General features: G+C 37.8%; 1 non-coding gene across 1 annotated transcript; it reads right to left on the bottom strand.

Moving 5' to 3' along the window:
* Window positions 1–5,345: 5,345 nt before the first annotated feature.
* On the bottom strand, window positions 5,346–5,453 carry LOC130984298 (small nucleolar RNA R71). Its single transcript, XR_009088241.1, has one exon. It is a non-coding gene; the product is annotated as a small nucleolar RNA R71 (small nucleolar RNA).
* Between the last annotated feature and the right edge of the window lie 317 nt (window positions 5,454–5,770).

The following is a 5,770-nucleotide window of genomic DNA, read 5'->3' on the forward strand; positions in this document are numbered from 1 at the left end:
AAACACTACTTCTCCCCCTTTGGCTGAACCACAAAGCCATCTCCATCTCCTCTATTTCTTCTTCTTCTACTCTCTTCTTTCTTCTTTTGCTCGAGGACGAGCAAACCTTTTAAGTTTGGTGTGGTAAAAGCATTGCTTTTTGTTTTTTCATAACCATTTATGGCACCTAAGGCTGGAGAAACATCTAGAAAGAGGAAAAGGAAGGCAAAAGCTTTCACCTCCGAGTCATGGGAGATGGAGAGATTCATCTCAAGGGTGCATCAAGACCACTTCTATGAAGTTGTGGCCATGAAGAAGGTGATCCCCGAGGTCCCTTTTCAAACTCAAAGAAGGTCAACTTTAATCAAAGGTCGGACCAAGTCCTCATGGATACCACTAAGAAAAGGATGGAGCAAACAAGAGATCCCACTCATGGACATGAGCATGAGGAAACTCCTCCTCATGAAATCCTTGAGATACCTCAAGGGATGCACTTTCCTCCATAAAACTATTGGGAATAAATCGACACCTCCCTAGGAGAATTGAGTTCCAACATGGGACAACTAAGGGTGGAGCACCAAGAACATTCCATCCTCCTCCATGAAATTAGAGAAGATCAAAGAATCATGAGAGAGGAACAACAAAGGCAAGGAAGAGACATTGAGGAGCTCAAGCACTCCATAAGACCTTCAAGAGGAAGAACAAGCCGCCATCACTAAGGTGGACGCGTTCTTTAATTTCCTTGTTCTTTATTTTTCTGTTTTTCGAAAAAATCATGCTTATGTTTATCTATGTTTGTGTCTTGTGATTATTAGTGTCTTAGTGTCTATGCCTTAAAGTTATGAATGTCCTATGAATCCATCACCTTTCTTAAATGAAAAATGTTCTTAATTGAAAAAGAGAAGAATTGCATGAATTCTGAATTTTATAACAGATTAATTATTTTGATGTGGTGGCAATACTTTTGTTTTCTGAATGTATGCTTGAACAGTGCATATGTCTTTTGAATTTGTTGTTCATGAATTTTGGCTCTTGAAAGAATTATGAAAAAGGAGGCATGTTACTGAGGATCTGAAATCATAAAAATGATTCTTGAAGCAAGAAAAAGCAGTGATTATTAAAAAAAAAAGAGAGAAAAAAACGAAAAAAAAGGGAGAAAAAGAAAAAGAAAGAAATAAAGTTGTGATCCAAGGCAAAAAAAGTGTGCTTAAGAACCCTGGACACCTCTAATTGGGGACTCTAGCAAAGCTGAGTCACAATCTGAAAAGGTTCACCCAATTATGTGTCTGTGGCATGTATGTATCCGGTGGTAATACTGGAAGACAGAGTGCTTTGGGCCACGGCCAAGACTCATAAAGTAGCTGTGTTCAAGAACCATCATACTTAACTAGGAGAATCAATAACACTATCTGGATTCTGAGTTCCTATAGAAGTCAATCATTCTGAATTTCAAAGGATAGAGTGAGATGCCAAAACTGTTCAGAGGCAAAAAACTAAAAGCCCCGCTCATCTAATTAATACTGATCTTCATAGATGTTTTTGGAATTCATTGCATATTCTCTTCTTTTTTATCTAATTTGATTTTCAGTTGCTTGAGGACAAGCAACAATTTAAGTTTGGTGTTGTGATGAGCGGATAATTTATACGCTTTTTGGCATTGTTTTTAGTATGTTTTTAGTATGTTTTAGTTAGTTTTTATTATATTTCTATTAGTTTTTAGTTAATATTCACTTTTCTGGACTTTACTATGAGTTTGTGTGTTTTTCTGTGATTTCAGGTATTTCTGGCTGAAATTGAGGGACCTGAGCAAAAATCTGATTCAGAGACTGAAAAGGACTGCAGATGCTGTTGGATTCTGACCTCCCTGCACTCGAAGTGGATTTTTTGGAGCTACAGAAGCCCAATTGGCGCGCTCTCAACGGCGTTGGAAAGTAGACATCCTGGGCTTTCCAGGGACTACTTTGCCCGAGATTTGATGGCCCAAAGCGGCGTTCCAAATCAGCTCAAAACTGCCTGGCGTTAAACGCCAGAACTGGCACAAGAATGGGAGTTAAACGCCCAAACTGGCACAAAAGCTAGCGTTTAACTCCAAGAAGAGTCTCTACACGAAAATGCTTCAATGCTCAGCCCAAGCACACACCAAGTGGGCCCGGAAGTAGATTTTTCTGTCATTTACTCATTTTTGTAAACCTTAGGCTACTAGTTCTTTATAAATAAGACCTTTTGCTATTGTATTTTCATCTTTAGATCTTTGAATATGTGGATCTTTGATCATTGGGAGTCTTTTGATCATGTATTGGGAGGCTGGCCATTCGGCCATGCCTAGACCTTGTTCTTATGTATTTTCAACGGTGGAGTTTCTACACACCATAGATTAAGGTGTGGAGCTCTGCTGTACCTCGAGTATTAATGCAATTACTATTGTTCTTCTATTCAATTCAGCTTGTTCTTATTCCAAGATATTCATTCACACTCAAGAACTTGATGAATGTGATGATTATGTGACGCTCATCATCATTTTCACTTATGAACGCGTGCCTGACAACCACTCCCGTTCTACAAGCAAACAAGGCTTGAATGTTTATCTCTTGGATTCTTTAATCGGAATCTTCGTGGTATAAGCTAGAATTGATGGCGGCATTCAAGAGAATCCGGAAGGTCTAAACCTTGTCTGTGGTATTCTGAGTAGGATTCAAGGATTGAATGACTGTGACGAGCTTCAAACTCCTAAGGGCTGGGCGTTAGTGACAGACGTAAAAGAATCACTGGATTCTATTCCAACCCGATTGAGAACCGACAGATGATTAGCCGTTCTGTGACAGAGCGCGTTGAACATTTTCACTGAGAAGATGGGAGGTAGCCGTTGACAATGGTGAAACCATACATACAGCTTGCCATGGAAGGAGCCTTGCGTGTTTGAAGAAGAAGACAGTATGAAAGCAGAGGTTCAGAAGACAGAGCATCTCCAAAACCTCAACCTGTTTCCATTACTGCAAAACAAGTACTTATTTCATGTTCTTTTGCTTTTCACAATCAACCCTGATAATTATTGATATCCTGACTAAGAGTTACAAGATAACCATAGCTTGCTTCAAGCCGACAATCTCCGTGGGATCGACCTTTACTCACGTAAGGTATTACTTGGACGACCCAGTGCACTTGCTGGTTAGTTGTGCGGGATTGCAATTTCGTGCACCAAGTTTTTGTGATCATCAATGGCGCCATCAACATGGTACGCTCAATTGCAATCTCAACTCTTTATCACAACTTCGCACAACAAGTTTTTGGCGCCGTTGCCGGGGATTGTTGAGTTTGGACAACTGACGGTTCATCTTGTTGCTTAGATTAGGTATTTTTCTTCAGAGTTCTTAAGAATGAATTCTAGTGTTTCAAGGTGATGTTCTTATCATCACCAAAGCTGATTGATTCTCATCAATTTAGCTCTTGAATGCAATGTCTTGCTGAAGCTTGGCTAGCCATGTCTAATTCCTTTAGACTGAAGCTTTAGACTAACATTGCATGATTCCTGGAATTCTCATTAAGAATTTTGATACCTTTATTTTCTTTTCCACTTAATTTTCGAAAAATCCAAAAAAAAATTTATTAAATCATAAAAACCAAAAATATTGTATGTTTCTTGTTTGAGTCTAGTGTCTCATTTTAAGTTTGGTGTCAATTGCATGTTTCTGTTCTTCTTGCATTTTTCGAATTCATGCATGTGTCTTCATTAATCTTCAAGTTGTTCTTGATGATTTCCTTGCTCTGATCTTTAAATTCTCTTTACTTGAGTGTTTTGTTGTTTCTCATATGCATTCTCATATTGTTATTGTCAGTAGTATACAAACTGCTAAGTTTGGTGTCTTGCATGCATTATTATTTGATATTATTAAAAATCCAAAAAAATATTTTTAATTTGTGTCTTTTCAAGTCAATAATACAGAGAATTGAAGATTCAAAACATACAGCAGAGGAATTACACAGAAAAAGGCTGGACGTTCAAAACGCCCAGTGAAGAAGGCAAACTGGCGTTTAAACGCCAGCCAGGGTGCCTGGCTGGGCGTTTAACGCCCAAAAGGGTAGTGCTTTGGGTGTTAAACGCCAGAATGTGCACCATTCTGGGCGTTTAACGCCAGGATGGCACAAGAGGGAAGATTCTGTTTTCAATCCAGATTTTTTTCAAGTTTTCAAAATTTTTCAAAATCAAATCTTTTTCAAATCATATCTTTTCAATCATATGTTTTCAAAATCAATTTCTTTCCATTTTCAAAAATACTTGCTATCAATTAATGATTTGATTCAACATTTCAAGTATGTTGCCTTTTCTGTTGAGAAAGGTTTAATGTTTGAATCATATCTTTCTTTGTTAGCCAAGTCATTAATTTTTAAAATCAAATCTTTTTAAATTGTTTTTCAAATCATATCTTCTCAATCACATCTTTTTAAAACCATAACTTTTCAATCATATCTTCTTAATCATATCTTTTTCAAAATAGTTTTCAATCATATCTTTTTGATTTCTAATTTCAAAATCTTTTTCAAAAATCACTTGATTTCTTTTCCACTCTTAGTTTTCGAAAATCAATTAAAGTTTTTCAAAATGTTTTTAAAATCTTTTACTTAATTTTCGAAAATTTCTTCCCCTCTTCTCACATCCTTCTATTTATGGACTAACACTATTCCTCAAGGAACAATTCGAACTCCATCTCTCTTGATAAGTTCGAATTTTTCTACTTCTTCCTTCTATTTTTCTTTTCCTCTGACACCTCAAGGAATCTCTATACTGTGACATAGAGGATTCCATATTTTCTTGTTCTCTTCTCTTTCATATGAGCAGGAGCAAAGACAAAAGCATTCTTGTTGAGGCTGACCTTGAACCTGAAAGGACCTTGAAGCGAAAGCTAAGAGAAGCTAAGGCACAACTCTCTGTAGAGGATCTAACAGAAATCTTCAAAGAAGAACCCATGATAGCCGAAAACAACAACAATGCCAACAATGCAAGGAAGGTGCTGGGTGACTTTACTGCACCTACTCCCGACTTCTATGGGAGAAGCATCTCCATCCCTGCCATTGGAGCAAACAACTTTGAGCTTAAGCCTCAATTAGTTTCTCTATTGCAACATAATTGCAAGTTCCATGGACTTCCATTGGAAGATCATCATCAGTTCTTAGCTGAATTCTTGCAAATCTGTGACACTGTCAAGACTAATGGGGTTGACCCTGAGGTCTACAGACTTATGCTATTCCCTTTTGCTGTAAGAGACAGAGCTAGAATATGGTTAGACTCACAACCTAAAGAAAGCCTGAACTCTTGGGAAAAGCTAGTTAATGCCTTCTTGGCAAAGTTCTTTCCACCTCAAAAATTGAGTAAGCTTAGAGTAGAAGTCCAAACCTTCAGACAGAAGGAAGGAGAATCCCTCTATGAAGCTTGGGAAAGATACAAACAATTGATCAGAAAGTGTCCTTCTGACATGCTTTCTGAATGGAGCATCATAGGTATTTTCTATGATGGTCTGTCTGAACTGTCCAAGATGTCTTTGGATAGCTCTGCTGGAGGATCTCTTCATCTGAAGAAGACGCCTACAGAAGCTCAAGAACTAATTGAAATGGTTGCAAATAACCAATTCATGTACACTTCTGAAAGGAATCTTGTGAACAATGGGACAAATCAGAAGAAAGGAGTTCTTGAGATTGACACTCTGAATGCCATACTGGCTCAGAACAAAATATTAACTCAGCAAGTCAATTTGATTTCTCAAAGTCTGTCTGGAATGCAAAATGCACCAAGCAGTAC

Source organism: Arachis stenosperma, chromosome 5, assembly GCF_014773155.1.
Source record: "Arachis stenosperma cultivar V10309 chromosome 5, arast.V10309.gnm1.PFL2, whole genome shotgun sequence".
In the NCBI taxonomy this organism is placed as follows: Eukaryota; Viridiplantae; Streptophyta; class Magnoliopsida; order Fabales; family Fabaceae; genus Arachis; species Arachis stenosperma.